The following is a 17,821-nucleotide window of genomic DNA, read 5'->3' on the forward strand; positions in this document are numbered from 1 at the left end:
TGCTAGGGCAAGAAAGACATCACTAAACAACAGTCACTAGATCAAAAAGCAAATACTTACTGTGGACCTGCTATGTGCCCAATACCATGATAGGGCCTTAAAATGAGTAGCAACTTTTTTTTTTTAATAGCCCATTTTTATTTGGTTAGGTAAAATCAACACTTTGGTTCTTTTTTAATAGATGAATGGATTGATAGACTAATAGATGATAGATAGATAGATAGATAGATAGATAGATAGATAGATAGATAGATATCAAATCTATTATTGTAGTTCTGAGTAAAAACTTTTGACATAGCTTGGATATAATTTGCATGAGGTTTCATAAGCCAGTCAGTCATGTTATCAGTTTACTGTGCATTTCCTTATTCAAAACCTCACACAAAAGATCTCTGTATCTATCTATCTCTCTCTCCTCTCTCTCATTCTCTGTCTCTTTTGTGTGCATGTTTGCATGCTGCATGCGTGTTGTGTGTATGACTGTGAGTGTGTGTGTGTGTGTGTGTGTGTGTGTGCGCGTGTGTGTGCCAGTCCTGGGGCTTCAATTCAAAGCCTGGGCTCTGTCTCCAGGATTTTCTGCTCAAAGTCCTATGGACTTTCCTACCCTGGCTGGCTTTGAACCCTGATCCTCAGATCTCAGCCTCCTGAGTAGCTAGAATGGCAGATGAAAGACACCGGCAATGGCTTCTTTTTGTTTTTAACAGCTTAAAAAAAACTCCCTCAGACAAATCACTTCCTCAAAGAGCAACCTAATCTCTGCTTCCTCAGGGGAAGGTCTGTAGTTGCTCATAGTTTCCTACTGTCTACTTGTTCCTCAAATACTTGAAGTTAACCTACATCATCCAAATTAAATTGCAAAATATAAATACTCCCCTCCAATTCTTACTTCAATTAGACCTCCCAGTGTCTTCTTCAAACACCCCCCTTCACCCTACTCCATGCCTAAAGACAGCTTCCTTTGTATCTGGAAATATGGCCTAGTGGTAGATGCTTGCCTTGTATACATGAAGCCCTAGTTCGACTCCTCAGCACCACATATATAGAAAAAGCCAGAAGTATTGCTGTGGCTCAAGTGGTAGAGTGCTAGCCTTAAGCCACAAGAAGCCAGGGACAATACTCAGAGTTCAAGCCCCAGGACTGGTAAAAAAGGAAAAAGAAAGAAAGAAAAAAGATAGCCTCCTTTCCCTTTCCCCTCAGCCTCTCACAACCTTTCCTGGTGACCAGCTACCTGACAACCCTGAAATGCCCACTACCTCACAAGGCTAGCTGAGTGGTGAGCTCCCCTCATTCTGCCTCTGCAATGAAGGAGATTCTTGTGTCCATGCATCCAATACCCTAGCACCTTTCTCAAATTCCACATACACCACATGGTCTTTTAAATGCTCACAATGGAAACTGTACTCAAACTTTACATTCTACATTTACTTGCTATTGTGGGGTGTGTGTGTGTGTGTGTGTGTGTGTGTGTGTGTGTGTGTGTGTGTGAAAGAGAGAGAGAGATGTATGTTCATGTGTGCATGCACATACAAAAATGGGTTTGAACTCAGAGCCTTGCATGCTCACTTGACCTCTTCTCTCCAGGCTGGTGCTCTACCACTTGAGCCATACCCCCACTTTTAGATTTTTGATGGTTAGTTGCAGAGAAGATTGTTTCAGATTTGTCTGTGCTAGCTGGCCTCAAACCATGATCCTCAGATCTTAGTATCCTAAGTAGCTAGGATCACAGGCATGAGCCACTAGCACTTGGCTTATTTGCTCATATTTTTAATGTATTTACTTATTATGCTAGGCATAATTCTTCATGAGTAGGACACTGAACAGATGAGATGAAGGTCACCATCCTTCGGGCTTCACATTCTAACTGAGGGAGATATAAGTAAATAAATACATATAACAAAGGAGTAAACTAATTAACATCCTAAAAGAGGGACACTAAGTGCTCTGAGAAACAAGGTCCAATAAAACATGAGAAAGAAGAAATTCGAATTGCTGGCTTAAGTCGGGTTTCCATTTGCACAAGGGCAGTAGAAGAGGCATCATTGGGAAGGACATGTTTAAATAAACAATTTATTTAAATTCTTACTATTTAAATAAGCCAGAGTAAATCCATCAGTAAGTCCTGGAAGAGCATCTGAGGCAGAGGGAAGGGCCTACATAAAGCCTCAGGGCAGGAATCCATCTGCTGGTACTAACTGAAGGGTAAGAAGCACAAGAGGAAGTGAAGGAAGAATGGTCAGAAGGGAGCAAACATAATGGAGTAGAGGATGGGAAAGATTGGGAAGGGCCTCAAAGGTCATGGTAAGGACTGTGGCTTTTACTGAGTGAAATGGGGAGCCCCAGTGTATAGGAATGACCTCACTTGACTTAGTGTCCCCAGAAGCCTTCATGTCATGTGTGAGGACTGGAATTAGAAAACAATTTGAGACCACCACAGCAATCCTGGTGAAGAATGCTCATAGTGTAGACCAGGTATTTGCCACAGAGATTGTTAAAAGAGTGCACACTTTAATTTGTATGTGGCAGGGGTGGGGGTGGGGTATTGGAACTTGAAGTCAGGGCTTTATGCTCTCACTTGGCTTTTTGACTCGTCTTGTTGGTGCTCTACTACTTGAGCTATACTTCCATTTCTAGTTTTTTTGCTTCTGAATTGGAGATAAGTTTCACAAACTTTTCTGCCCTGGCTAGCTTTGAACCAGGACCCTCAGATCTCAGTCTCTTGTGTAGCTAGGATTTCAAGTGTGAACCACCAAGTGCCCAGTTTAAATGTGTTTTGAAAATCATCTCTGCTGTTTCAAATGGGACTATGAGAAGAAGAAAAGAGTCAAGGTCAGTTGCAAGATCTGGAGCTCAAACAACTGAAAGGATGGCATTGATTTCAACAAAACAGGAGGAGACTAGACTAGAGAACAGAATGTCCAGATGTCAGAAGTTCAGTTTGAGGTATCCAGAGATTAGATAATGGAAGAGAGTGTGGAGTGGACAGTCAGATAGGGAAGTCTAGAGGTCAGAGAGCCAGGTGGACAGCAGGAGCTATCACTTTGGGAATGAGCAACATGAGGACCCAGGGGGCATTCCTGACCAGTAGGTTAGGAATTTCTCAACCAGCTATATAGGAGTTCCTGGGTGTAAATCTAACTCCACCACTTCCCAGATGTGTGACCTTCAATAGGCACTCAGTTGTGTCCTCACCGGCCAAGTAGAAAAAATAATTATGACCTCTTAGGGTCTATATGAAGAGAAAATGAGGCATTTGGGGGTCAATTATCTTATGCATTCAATATACGCCAGTAATGACAATCCTTTCCCTCACATTCTCTGCCTCTCACTTGCTAAGTTTAGCATGACCAAGTCTTCCTTCTTTCTTACCCTACCTTCAAGTCACCCTTCACCCTGAGGGGTGATGGATGGATTATCTGTCCATTCCAGTACCTTGCTATCTTAAAATAAACCTGTAAAATGTGTTAACTCAGAAGGAACAGGGTACAAAGTGGCAGTATTTGTGATATGAGAGTATTTCTTAAATTTGCTCCCATTTCTTTCTTTTTCTTCTCAATATTTCTCACCTGAGTTTCCAATAAATCTTACCTAAATCACAATGATAACTCTTCCAGTTTTGTGAATGGTGGTGGTGGTGATAGTTTTTGGATTTTCGTGGGGTGTATTTTTGTTTGTTTGCGTTCATTTTTTAAAGCGAGTCCACTATGTAGCCCAGGTTAGCTTTGAACTCATGATCCTTCTGCTTCAGTCTTCTGAGTGTTGAAGACCAGTACCACCATGCCTCACAATTATTATTCTGACCAAATTAGGACACACTTTAATTTGCCTACCTGTGTTTCTTCCTTTCAATCACCAATCAATAATTAGTGCTTTATTCCAAGCATATTTGTATTCAGTGCTCAAACTAGGTAAGTATCCATTGTCAGACTAAAAGATCATCTTAGTGGTTACCTGCTACACGTTCTGTGAATTGAAAAAACAACCATCACTACTTCCACACAACCACATTGCCAACCTCAAGGAGTTTTGAGAGACTAAGTTTAGCACTGCTGGGCAGAAAACAAAACAGCTGAATAAATGTAATGAGAGTAAGAATTACCTATTAGTGTCCATATTTATACAAGGTGGTCCAAGAAGAAGAAAGCAGCTGAAGTCAGATGAGGACAGGGACTGTTGTTGGAATGGCCAGGTATAGTTAGAAGCCTCAAGAAGGAGAGGAGGTTTCAGCAGGCTCTGTGAATAAACATAGGATGCTGGAAGATTGTCTGTGTGATGGAGATGACAAGGGAGAGAATTTTAAGGGTTCCCAGCTCAAGTGGGAAGCCAAAGGAGCTGCCAGAAGAAAAAAAAAGTGGCACCCTGGGTTCAATTCCTCAGCACCACATATGTAGAAAAAGCCAGACGTGGCACCATGGCTCAAGTGGTAGAGTGCTGTCCTTGAGCAAAAAGAAGCCAGAGACAGTGCTCAGGCCCTGAGTCCAAGCCCCAGGACTGGCAAAAAAAAAAAAAAAGACAAAGTGGTTCTTAGGAAGAGAAGATAAGAATCTCTTATCCTTTTATTTCCAGACCTGAGGCCTGAACTCAGGATCTTTGTATTCGTTTGTTTGTTTCTTCTTTATTGTCAAAGTGAAGTACAGAGGGGTTACAGTTTCATATGTAAGGTAAGTACATTTCTCATCCAAATTGTTACCTCATTCATCATTTTCCACCTGCCCCCCCCCCATGCATTGTACAGTTGGTTTACACCAATTGGTTTTGTAAGTATCGCTACTGCATTGGTTTGTCTTTTTATCCTTTGTCTCTCAATTTTGGTATTCCCTTTCCCTTCCCTAGTTCCAATACACGTATATACAGTATCGGGGTACTAAGATCAGTTACAGTGATAGCAGGGGTAAAACCACAGGAAGGAAATATGAGAGGAAAAAAAAAGTACGGTTTCACATGGCATGTTGAAGATAACTACAACAACGTATACCACTTGTTTCCATAACTTGGAGCTCATTTCGCTTAGCTTCATATTATGTGTTCATAGGGGCATAGCTATTAGAACTCAGGATCTTGAACTTTCTAGACAAATGCTCTTCTCCACACCCAGGATCTCCCACCTTAATATGAGAATGATATAAACCAAAAGGCAAGGTTTGTTTCATAGCCATAGAAAATCAAAAGCTTGTGTTGGAGAAAGCCTTCAAGTTCCTGGGCCCGTCCCTCAGGACTTTGGTTTCAGTCATCAAGAGATGGTCTACCAAGGTTATAATAAAGATGGTTAGGGATATAGGGGGTGACTTCCAATGTGAACTCCAGGACTAGAACCAGACCCTACACGGCTTCACTCTAACACCAGCCAGGGCATCCAGTCCCTAGGTCCTAATTCCTTGTCATCTAAACAGGCAGGACTGCCTGAGAGTCCAATGAGACAAAATGACATGAGCAGAGTGAGCTCTAGTTTGTGAACCTCCAAGACCAAAGTTGAACTCCAGCTCCATTGCTAGTTGGTTCTGTCACCTAGAACAACTTACTTGAATGCTTAGGTCTCAGTTACTCATCTATAAAACAGGAATCATGAGACCTGTTTTCTAACATGACTATACAGAGCAGTTGGGAGGGAAGTAATCCCAGCACTCAGGAGGCTGAGGCAAAAAGGCTGCAAAAGATAGCCTTATTAAGGCCTTAATAAAAGCTATCATGAGATCTTGCTCTCCCCGCCAAAAAAAAATGAAAGGGAAAAAAATGAAAGGGAAGAGGAAAAGAAACTAGAAAAAGAGGAAATAAGAAGAGAAGAGATAAAAAAAAAGGGAAGTGAAGAAAGGGAGAGTAGAAAAAATAGAAAAACGTTAAGTACTCAGCCCAAAATCAGATTATCAGGGTGGTGGTAGCTATTATGGATCCTAACTTGAAGATAATCCGGGTCTTTGTAATGAAAGTATCTGAAGACAGTCTTTCAGTGAGTCTCTTGCAGGTACAGTCTTTAGAGTGTTCCTCGTCTATATGAAAGCTTTTGCTAAGTTTTGTTATTAAGGCTAACATTGAAACAGAAGATCAGTGGGCCAAGGTAGGGGGTCAAGTCTCTCTCCAGGATCTAAAAGACAATATGTTTGAGCTATCTTCTGTAATTAATATACCCGCAAGGTGGGTCATAGAAACTAAAAACAAGCTAGGCATCTCCTAACTACTCAAGAGGTTGAGATCTAAGGATTGTGGTTCAAAGTCAGCTTGTGAAGAAAACTCAGTGAGACTCTTATCTTTAGTTAACCAGTAAAAATCCAGAAGTAGAGATGTGGCTCAAGTAGTAGAGCACCAAGCTTAAGCAAAACCACGAAGGGAGACTGTCCTGACTCTGAGTTCAAGTCTCAGTACTGACAAAAGGAAAAAAAAAAAAAGAACTAAAAAAGACATGGGATGAAGGAAGATATCCCTGTGGGAAATTAAGTGCTTTAATGAGTGAGTGGCATGACTGGGCATCTCAGGGTTCAGCATCTACACCCCCTGTGCGAGTTACCAGGATTTGAGAGAACAATGGCCTGTCAATATCTGCTTGCTTCAGCCTCTTCCATTCCTCTTTTAAAGCAAATACAGAGGCCCTTAGCCTAACATCGGTTCTGTAACCAGAGCTCATAGGTAAGCAAATTAAAATCCAGGTCAAAGCAAACAGTGAGCTGAAACTAAAGGTATTACCAAATACAAACAGCCTACTAACCTCCAACTAGGGTCTTTCCATTCCAGACAATCTAATATCCTTTCTTTACCACTGCTTCACCTGCACTGCAGCCCACCCAGCAGGGAGTGTGCTGACCTAATTCTGAGTGCATACATCATTCTTCATGCAAGTAAACTGTTGTGTTCCTTTTTTTCTCCTAAATCTGTGTCCCATCCTTACTGTGCACCCTGCTCTCCTCCACTCTTGTAGCCCATGAGCGCTCCAAAGCCCTCCTCGGTGGGCAAATGCCCACAGAGCCCCGAGTCCTGGAAGAAGCAGCACACTCCAGTCATGGTGACACCAACTGCTTGGTCGACAGAAAAAAAGGACTTGTGAAGGCACCTCCTTTCATTTGCGAATAGTTGGGAGTTCGAACTTTTAGAATGCTGATTCCCTAATATCTAGTTCTAGCAATGAATGAGTTTTTAAAAGATGATTATCTTTTCATAAGAGGAAATCTTGTCAGTGCTTTTATATCACAATATTAACGGCTAACATTTATTGAAGGTTGACCATAAGCCACACTTTCCAGACAAGAAATCACAAGTCAGTGTTTCTAAAACCTGTCAGACCCAATTAACACCCTGGTGCCTGGTACAGTGACTGACCCTACCCCTTACCCACGTGCACATGACCACACTCAAAGAAACAGCCTGAGACCTCTCCCTTTTAACAAGGGACTCAGGTGAAACTTAACCTCCCTGAAGTTCTGCTATACACCTGTGACTTCAGAATGATGACAACATCTCCTTATAGTTATTCAGGAGAATAAATGACATCGTAGTCATAAGTTACTTTGCAACTATCTAGCACACAAAAAAAGCTGAATCATTGTTATCTCTAATGACCTTATTAAATAAAATAGTACCCCTTTGAGCTGGCCACTGGTGGCTCATGCCTGTAATCCTAGCTACTCAGAGGCCAAGACCTAAGGATCCATATTGATAGTCCTGCAGACAAATTTGAAAGGTCTCCAATAGCCAGCCAGAAGTGGAAGAGTTATGGCTCAATGGTAGCGCTCCAGCCTTAAGCATAAAAGCCAAGAGAGAGCCAAAGGCCCTGAGGTCAAGCCTCAGTATTGGCACACACGTACGCGCGCACACACACACACACACACACACGTACAACCTACTATTTTTCTCAGTGCTGTACAATGAGCAATTAAAGTGCCTGCGGCTATAATTTAAACTCAGATCTGACCACCTCCAAAACACTAAGGGCCAGCACCCAGGGGCTTCTCATAAGCCTTATCAGAAGAGGAGGAGGAATTAAATGGGCAGGAGGCCCAGTGGCACTGAATGACCTATATAAGCAGAACCTTGGCTCCAAATTCACTCTTGGACTGGGCTCAGGTTGCATCCTGAGGAGCTGCCATTAGGGAGGAGCTGCTGCCAGCAAGATGCCCCTGAGCACCTAGCCAGGAAGGAAAGCTTGCCTGGCCTTCCAGCAGCCACTGCTTCTAGGTTATCCTTCTCAGTCTTCTCCCACCTCCTCTTTGGATGAAGCATTCTTTCTCCAGTTCCTATCCAGTCCCATTCCACAGTACTCTTCTCCTGAGAGGCAGGCCAAACAGAGTTTGAGTCTTACCCAGAGACCACACGTACCTATGCTTCATCTTCAATTATAAGGCCTCTCATTGTCATTTCATTTCTCTGGGACCCTTTCTCGATCTGTTGTGGGTTCATCTGCACAATGATGTCTATCCTTTAGCCTATCACTTCTCTCATTACTGAATACCCACCCCATATTATTCTACCTGTGACTCACACTTTAGGATGTAGTTTGTTTCAGTCATGAGACCTCATTCATTTGTTCACACAGATATGCTCCCAGCACAGCTAATATAGAAATGAACAAGGTTCATCCACTGCTGTTGAAGCCTTAGGGGAAAAGAATTCAACTAATGGGTACAAAACTGTGTAAAGCATTAAGAACTAGGGGTAGTGCAAACTGTGCTCAGGTAAGTCATCCCGGGTTTTGAAGGGTGAATAGGAGTTTACCAGATAAAGCAAGGCAAATCCAACTGAGCAAGGCAAAGATTTAGTCAAGACAGTGGCTGTGTTCTGCTTGAGGATGTTGAAAAGCTGGGAGAGTAGGGACTGGGGGAGGATAAGACTATGAGAGTTGTAGCCATGAGAAATGGGCTGTAATTGAATGTCTGGTCAGGTAGAATTGTTCCTTGTCCTGGTTTAACCAGCAGAAAACTAGATCTAGTACAGCTTTTCTAAATATGTGATGTTATTATATTGTTTCCTCTAAACTCTAGCAAGCTACTGGCACACAAAAAGGAGGTTCAATGGAGCCAAAAGAGGTGAAGAAATGGCTATTTCAGCTGATAGAAAGTAAGGTTCCAGACACCTGCTAACCATGCTCCTCACTATCCATCCCACTGCTCCTGAACTAGCTGAGGTTGAACTCGGGTCCAATCCTTACTGGAATATCAGCCTTTTGCAATGAAGAAAGAAGACAGGTAAAGGAGCTAGAACCAAATGCAGGGATAGAAAAACAATAATACTATGGTATGTCTAGTGATCCCAATGTCCTGCAAGAAGAGTAAGTATTCAGCATTACAAATCTGTGTTCAAATTCCACCTCCACCCTTTACTACATGCACATGCACACGCACACACACACACATACATATTGTTTCCCAGAATTGCATCAATAAGAAAGTAAAAATAAACAATAGATAAAGAAATATAGTTAATATTTATGATTTAGTAAAAGAACAAAGATACCCCAGAAGCCCCAGGATGGAGTCAGCCACCCAGAAGTGCTCACGGGGCTGTGTCTCTGTGTGAGTGCTTTCTGAGTGCTTTCTTGACTCCTCGGCTCGTGGCAGTTTCTGTAAGATCACATTTCCCCCTGACCCGGTGGACCCAGGAGGGCTGTAGGCCTTGTCACTCGGGGCTTTTCAGAGGTCTCACATAACAACCTGGCAGGTTGCAGCTGTTCCCAGCAAGAGCATTAATAATACAGGCCTTTTTCCACAAACTCTGGCAAACAGTCTAAAATGACAAGTGAAAACACTAAGCCGGAATTCTCACTGGGCCTCCAAGCCAAAGAAGCCAAGATAAGTTAGCTTTATTGGGGCTAAATCATAGGAAGGACTCAAGAGTTCTGTCTGGGGGAAATCACTGGTGATAAAGTTGGGGAGAAGACACGGTTACAGGCCTTGAAGCACAAACGACTTTGCCTGTGGAATTACGGGGAATCACTGCCAAGGCCAAGAGCAGAAGGAAGATGCCATTGGGATTTGGTCTGGGGTGAATTGAGCCATGGATTCCCACCACAGAGAACAAGACAGACACCTGAGCAGGAGAAACAGGGAACAAGTGGAATGAATGGGCTTTGGTGGGATTTGCATCTCTTCATTCATATGGTAACCTGAGCCTACAGGAAGGAGCTCAGTAATTGTGGATCAGTGAAGCAGGAAGAACCCAGGATTTGAATCTACAGCACCATTTGTAACCATTCAAGCTACTTGGTCTCAGATTCCTCACAAGGAAAATGGCAGAATGACACATACTTCAAAGGTTCTTCTTGTTGCTGATGTTGGAATGTGTTCGTTGTACATGTGATATTTCTGTATATGCATATTATGGACTTTGATCATATTTACCTCCTCTATTACTTTCTTATCCCCTACATCACTTTTCCTTCCCCTTTCACCTCCCCAGCAGTTCCCCCCTTGAAAGGTGCTCTGAAGAGTTTTAAAACAATGCCTGGTAGTACCAGGCACTCAGTAAATGGATTCTGAAAATAGATGTCTGAGAATTGTGAGAATAGAATTGCAGCCCAGTCTTCAGAACTATTTTTAGCTGGCAGAAGGGCTGGAGTGAATAGAAAGGGAGGGGGAAACTGAAGAGAGTAAATCAAAGGAAAGAAGGGAGATCTTAAGACCATTCATCCCCATGTGGCCGTGAATAAGTTGGAGAATTCTCTGTGTCTCAGAATTCTCTCTGGGAAAATGGGGGCAGGGGTTGATCTGAAGTCCTCAAACTGTACTTCAGGAGAAGTTGTAGGAGTGGAGAAAGACCGTAATTACCCTAAAAAAAATAGAGAAAGCCAAGGTTGTAGCTGGGTGGTATGGTGCCCACCTAGCAAGAACATGGATCTGAGTTTAGAATCCAGTACCACAAAAACATAATAAGGGGGCTGGGGATATGGCCTAGTGGCAAGAGTGCCTGCCTCATATACATGAGGCCCTGGGTTCGATTCCCCAGCACCACATATACAGAAAATGGCCAGAAGTGGCGCTGTGGCTCAAGTGGCAGAGTGCTAGCCTTGAGCAAAAAGAAGCCAGGGACAGTGCTCAGGCCCTGAGTCCAAGCCCCAGGACTGGCCAAAAACAAAAACAAAAACAAAATAACAAATGAAAAATTAAAGGACCCCTCCCTATGATATAAAAATTCAAAGAGGTGCTTACTTTCAGAACTTTGCAAATACAGTTGGTGTTCAAGTGCAGCACCCAGCTTGCCATTTCTCACAAGACAAATTTGGGGTCATATCCATTTCTCTATTTGTCCCATTGACCTTACAAAAACATTACTTATCTAGGCACTGATGGCTCATGTCTAAAGTCCCAGATACTCAGGAGGCTGAGATCTGAGGATAGCAGTTCCAAGCCAGTCCAGGCAGGAAAGTCCATAAGACTCTTACCTTCAATTAACCACACAAAAGTGAGAAGTAGAACTGTGGATCAAATGGTAGAGCACCAGCCTTGAGCAAAAAAGCTCAGGGATAGCGCCCAGGCGCTGAGGTCAAGCCCTAGTATCAGCACCACAAAAGAAGGGAAAACGAAGGAAAAAGGGAGGAAGGAGAAAGGGCGGAAGAAGGGAGTGAGGAAGGAAAACAGGGAAGGAAGGAAAGAAAGAGAAAGGGAGAGAGGGAAGGGGGGAAGAGGGAGAAAAACCTGATCTAATGAGGGGACCCTCATAACAATCTCCTAAACCTCTCTTGGTGTCTCACTCTGAATCATCAAGCCTCTCAGAGCCTTAACACAGTAACTTCCTGTTTGCTTTCGCTGAGTCAAAATCCCTCAATCTAGCAAACAAGAAGACTGTCCTCTTATCTCATTCCCCAGCCTCTAAGCAACATCCCTGTTATGAATGTACCCCTACACAATAAGCTACCTCCTTCATCACTATGCTCTGAATTCATCCCATCCAGCTGCCCTCAGCTGGATTCTGCTCTTTCTCTCCCTCATATGCCCTCACCCCAATTCCACTTGCCAAATATGGGTACTATGAACCATATACCCACTTTCCTGTCTGCCCAAATCCTACATCCAGGCCTGCCTAAGCCTAGAGCTATTTGCACAAGTTGGAACAGTCTGTCTTCTGAGCCAATAAGTCTTTGTGACACCAGTGATCACCAAAAAAGGCCCTTAGCTTGTGTGCAAGTGAGAATCACAGGGCCAAAAACAAACACCTGCTCCAAAGCTGCAATGAACACTACACATGTGGAAATTTTACATTACATACTGTCTTCAACATGAAAACAGCCAGTCAGAAGACATATCTCTGTCTCTATCTTGCTTTTCTTCTGTCTGTGTCTCTGTCTCTGTGTTTCTGTCTCTCTCTCTCCCCGCAATACTGAAGATTGAATTCAAGGCCTTTAACTTGCTAGACAAGTGCTCTACCACTTGAACCATGCGCTCGATCAATATCTTTATTCCTTCCTGCACCTATTCTATGGCATCTAACAGGCAATCAATTAACAAGATCCTTCTTCTGAAGGAAAATACAAACATCTCTCTTGTCTTCTGCATATAAAGATGAACCAACCAACAATGGCAATGTTGTTTAAAAAAAACAAACAACGGAGCTGGGCACTGATGGCTTACGCCTGTAACCCTGGCTACTCAGAAGGCTGAGATCTGAGGATCTCGGTTTGAAGCCAGCTGGGGCAGAAAAGTCCCCATGAGATTCTTATCTCCAATTAACCACTCAAAACTTGGAAGTGGCTCAATAGACTTGAGCACAAAGAGGCTCACAGATAGCACCCAGGTCCTGAGTTTAAACCCTGCAGCCGACAAAAAAATAAAAAATGGATTGAGGTCAACAGTTGCACAACTCAGTAAATTTAGTCAATACTTACTGAATTGTACTCTGAATGTGAGTTCATTCCATGGAATATAAATGGCTTCTCAATATGTTGGCTTTAAGAATATGTATGGAGCTGGGATGTAGCTCAGTGACAAAGTACTTGCCTAGCAAGTGCAATGTCCTGGGTTCAATCCCCCCTGCCAAAAAAGAAAAGACAAAACCCAAAAATCCATATAATGATCCAAACCACCATGGTGGTCTGTTATGTTCAGAATAATCAACTGAGTCAGGAGTTCATCAAAAACAGCTACAAAGCAAGATGACCCACACCTGTAAGTTAGAGGATCCGAACTTCCTCTCAGCCCCTGCAGGACCAGCGATAGTCTGGATTGGTAGGAGAGAGCCTTGGAGTGACCAGGCATTGGGCCACTCTATAATAAGGACATACAATAAAGTGAATGGAATCTACTGAACACCCCATATAGATTTTATCAGGCACCAGAATCCCAACTCAGAATCATTTCCTGAGAAAGCATCCTTCAGGTTCTCAGACTGTGGTTCACTAGCATGTTACTGAAGAGCTCATAGCAAATTCTCATGTGGCTTTTTCACTCAAGGCTGGTGCTCTACACCACACCTCCACTACTAGCACTTTGGTAGTTAACTGGCCATAAAAGTTTCACAGTTTTCAGCCTGGGCTGTCTTTGAACCAGGATCCTCAGAACTCAGCCTCCTGAGTAACTAGAATTCCTGGAGTAAGCAACTGAACCCTAGGTTGCTGTTGTTGGGTTGTTTGTTTGTTTGGTTAGTTTCTTAAGGGCATTAATGCCACTTCTTTACGAAGATGGATAAGATTCTGGGTTACAGCCTAAGCCCAGGCAGCCTTTCATATTGTTAGGCTTCCAAACACTGAGAAAACAGCCCCCCTTAAACCAACTCTAGAGGTTTCTTCATCTCAGCTACCAGAAAGTACAAATGTTGGCACATGAGTACTGAGGAGGGGCAGGGTGGAGAGCACAGTAAAAAAGTCAGCACTTACAAGTTCTTTGCTCATCTGTGGGGGGAAAAACAGTCTTCCTAACAATCCTCCCTGGAAAAATACAGTGCTATGAAACATGACATCTAGGCTATCCAGGACAATGTAGAAGGACCTCCCATAACCAGTGGGCTGGATCAAAGAACAAGGAAGCTCTATTTCTGGGTCAGCTTTGGAAATGGTAGAAAGGGTGGTCAGCTCTATATCCTCTTGCATTTCTTGTGCCAGTACTTGGACTTTAACTCAGGACTGGTGTGCTTTCTCTTGGTTTTTCTTGCTCAACTCTGCTACTCTAACATTTGAGCTATACCTCCTTTCTGGCTTTTTACTAGTTAATTGGAGACTAGTATCTCAAGGACCTTCATGCCCATACTAGCTTCAAACCTGGATCCTCAGGTCTCAGCCTCCTGAGTTGCTAGGATTACAGACTTCTGGCACATAGCTGTACTATATCCTCTTCCTTCCCACACTGTAAAGGACAATGCTGGATCTAGATTCAGATAGCCAGATCTAAAAGACAAAAAATAGGCACAGAGCTAGCCATTCAGGAACATAAATTAGCCACAATGAGTTATCATCACGTAATTATATTTTAAATGTTAAAAAAAGAATCTGTGCCATCAAATGCTGGCAGGAAGTGAAGGAAGTAGATCACATTGCCAGTGGGAATGTAAAATGGTAGAGCCACACTACAAAATAGGTTGGCAAATTTCTTTAAAAATTAAATAATACATTTACATAAAACCCACCAATTATACTCCTGGGCATTTATCCCAGAAAAATGAAAAGTTTATGTCCACTGCATATGCACTATTCATATCAGCTTTACTTGTAAGCCAAAAAGTAGGGGGAAAATATCCTCCAAAAATATCCTGCAATAGGTAAAGATTTAAGCCCTGATCTATCCATACTGTTAGAACACTAATCAACAACGAAAATGAGCAAGTTATCAAACAACAACCTTGTTAGAACTGAATAGCAGCATTATGATGCAAAAAAATTAAGCCTTGACATATATGAATCTATGTAACCAACATTCCTATAATAACAAAATTGTCAAGATGGAAAAAAGAGAGGAGCTAACATGATCAAAAAGCCAAACAAATCCAAGCTAATCAGGAGGCTGAGATTTAAGTTCAAACCCCAGTTCTTACACACACACACACACACACACACACACACACACACGCCAAGAGATCTTTGCAGTGACAGTACAGTTCTTGATCTTGATTTCAGTAGTGGCTACACTAATCTATTCAAAGAAAAAGACAGAAACACACACACACACACACACACACACACACACACACACACACATACATTGTGCCACTGGTTTTCATATTGTACTATAATATATAATATGAAATCCTAAACCTCTCTGTACTATCTTTGCAACGTCTGTAATCACTTCAAAGTAAAAAGTTATTCCCCTTCCCTTGTCCCTGGACAAATAAAGGTACACAGTAAGAAGAGCTGAGATTACAGACTGCATCCTCTGCTCCCGAATCCCATACAACCAGCAATCATGTACCATTATTCTTATTTTTATATCTACTATGGCTTTTAATATCTCTGTGCCTTTGCATATAGAAACTTCTACCTAACTACCCTTCTACTCCCTAGCTAACTTCCAATTTCCTTCAACACCCATATTTTTTCATCCAGGAAACCTCACAGCCTGTTATTACTACTTTTCTTCTGCCCCTGCATAATATATTATTGAACTAGATTATAGTCATAACTTTACTTGTTTTTATCTCCTGCTACAAGGCAAAGCAAGGCAAGGCAAAGAATTTAAGAAAATATTACAAAACAGACCCAATAAAGGCTTTCTCTGAAGAACATATAAGGAATTCTTACAATCCAGTCATAAGAAGACAACTCCAATTGAAAAAAAAAAAATGCCCCAACAATTGAACCACGCTTGACAAAAGGAGACTCTGGATAGCATATAAGCACATGAAAACATGCTGAACATTGTTACTCTTTAGTGAAATGCAAATAACACCAAGATGGGATATCACCACATACCTATTAGAATGGCTAAAATGAAAAAGACTTGGCATACCAAATATTGGCAAGGAAGTGGAGCTGGTGGCAAGGTAAAATGGCATGACCACTCCAGATGTTTATGGCAGCTTCTCAAAAAGCTAAAACACCAGCTAGGCACCAGTGGCTCATACCTGTAGTCATAGCTACTCAGGAGGCTATGATCTGAGGATTCTGGTTCAAAGCCAGCCTGGGCAGGTAAATCTGTAAGACTCCACCTAACCACACACACACACACACACACACACACACACACACACACACACACACACACAAAAGCCAGAAATGGAGCTGTGGCAAGTGGTAGAGAGCTAGTCTTGAGCCAAAAGCTCAGAGATAGTGCCCAGGCTCTGAGTTCAAGCCCCAGGACTGGAAAAGAAAGGAGGGACAGAGAATGGGAAGGTGGGGGAAAGAGTGAAGGAAAGGGTGACATTGTCCAAAAAACAAGTGTACTCATTACTTAACTTATAAAATGGTAATCCCTCTGTGCAACACTTTAATAATAACAATAAAATTATTTTTTTTTAAAGGTAAAAACAGGGGCTGGGGATATAGCCTAGTGGCAAGAGTGCCTGCCTCGGATACACGAGGCCCTAGGTTCGATTCCCCAGCACCACATATACAGAAAACGGCCAGAAGTGGCGCTGTGGCTCAAGTGGCAGAGTGCTAGCCTTGAGCGGGAAGAAGCCAGGGACAGTGCTTAGGCCCTGAGTCCAAGGCCCAGGACCGGCCAAAAAAAAAAAAAAAAAAGGTAAAAACAAATCCATATGTTCCCATCAACCAAAAGAATTTGCAAATGTTTATGTCTCTAATAATCCCAAATCGAAACAGATGGTTAAAAGAAACTGTGGTGCAACTATACAATGAGATACCACTTAGCAATTAAGAAATGAATAATTTATATACAAAACAACATGGATTACATCAAAATAATTATGTAAGTGAAAGAAGGGTACGTGCCTTATAAACCCACTTGTAGAAAATGCAAACTAATCTACAGTGGAAGAAAGCAGATTAGAGTGTTTGGGGGATGGCTGGTAGGGACAGGATGGAGAGACAGGCACACGATGAAGCAGAGAAGAGCAGCAACAGTCATGTTCGTTAATGTGATTTGGGAACAGACCCATAAGTATAGATAGGCATCAAAACTCATCAAGTTGTGCTAGTTAAATATATGCAGGTTCTTATCTGTCAATTATTCCTAGGTAAAATTATATGAAAAAACAGTCATGGATACCACTAAATAGCCATCTCCTTTAAAGGGAAAAATTATTATTGATCTTCACTCCAAGTAGATTTCATTCAGCCCATTTTATACTTGAGAAAGCTGGGGAGAAGGGGAAGGGAGGGATGGTCAAGTTAGGGTCAGGCCTGGGTCCAAAGTCTCCAGAGCTGGGACATATTTCTTGATATTGTGATGTTTCCCACTATGGCAAATTCCCAGCCTGAAGCCATAGATGATCGTCCCAGTCAGTCCTAAGCAAGACCCAAAGGAGAATCTGAAGGAGAAAAAACGACAGGATCTACAAGAGATTAATCACTGCGATGACCCCCCTGCCCCTCCTGGGTTCTCATCACTACAAATACCTCCAACAGCCAAGCCCACTGGAGCAGAGAGGCTGGGGCAGGAGGTGGGCTGGGCTCACCCCCAGAGCAGCCTTCCCTCTTTAGTCAGTGGTTGGATGCAACAGACCCTGACTAGCCAGGAGAACAGACTCCAGTTCTACTTATGCTGTAAACAAGTCCCTTCCCCTTTTCAGGTCTCCACTTCCTCAGAGGAAGGAGGCAAAGGCTGACCAGTAAGTCTGCCAAGGAAGTCTCTCAGCCCTACCTCTTATCCTCTGTGTGCTGCTGAACTGCCAACTGTGCTTTTTCCCCATTTGCTGATGACCAGGTACATGAGTGAAAAGGTACCCTGATTGTCTATGAAACTGCATCCAGCAACCCCATTTGCCTAGCTTCAGAGCATGGGCCTCCATCTAGCAGGCCCTT

The 17,821-nt window shown here is 42.6% G+C and overlaps 1 protein-coding gene across 5 annotated transcripts in view; it reads right to left on the minus strand.

Moving 5' to 3' along the window:
* Window positions 1-17,821, minus strand: part of St6gal1 (ST6 beta-galactoside alpha-2,6-sialyltransferase 1) — a 122,002-nt gene that overhangs the window by 66,613 nt on the left and 37,568 nt on the right. The window lies entirely within an intron of this gene.

This window comes from Perognathus longimembris, chromosome 5, assembly GCF_023159225.1.
Source record: "Perognathus longimembris pacificus isolate PPM17 chromosome 5, ASM2315922v1, whole genome shotgun sequence".
Lineage (NCBI taxonomy): Eukaryota > Metazoa > Chordata > Mammalia > Rodentia > Heteromyidae > Perognathus > Perognathus longimembris.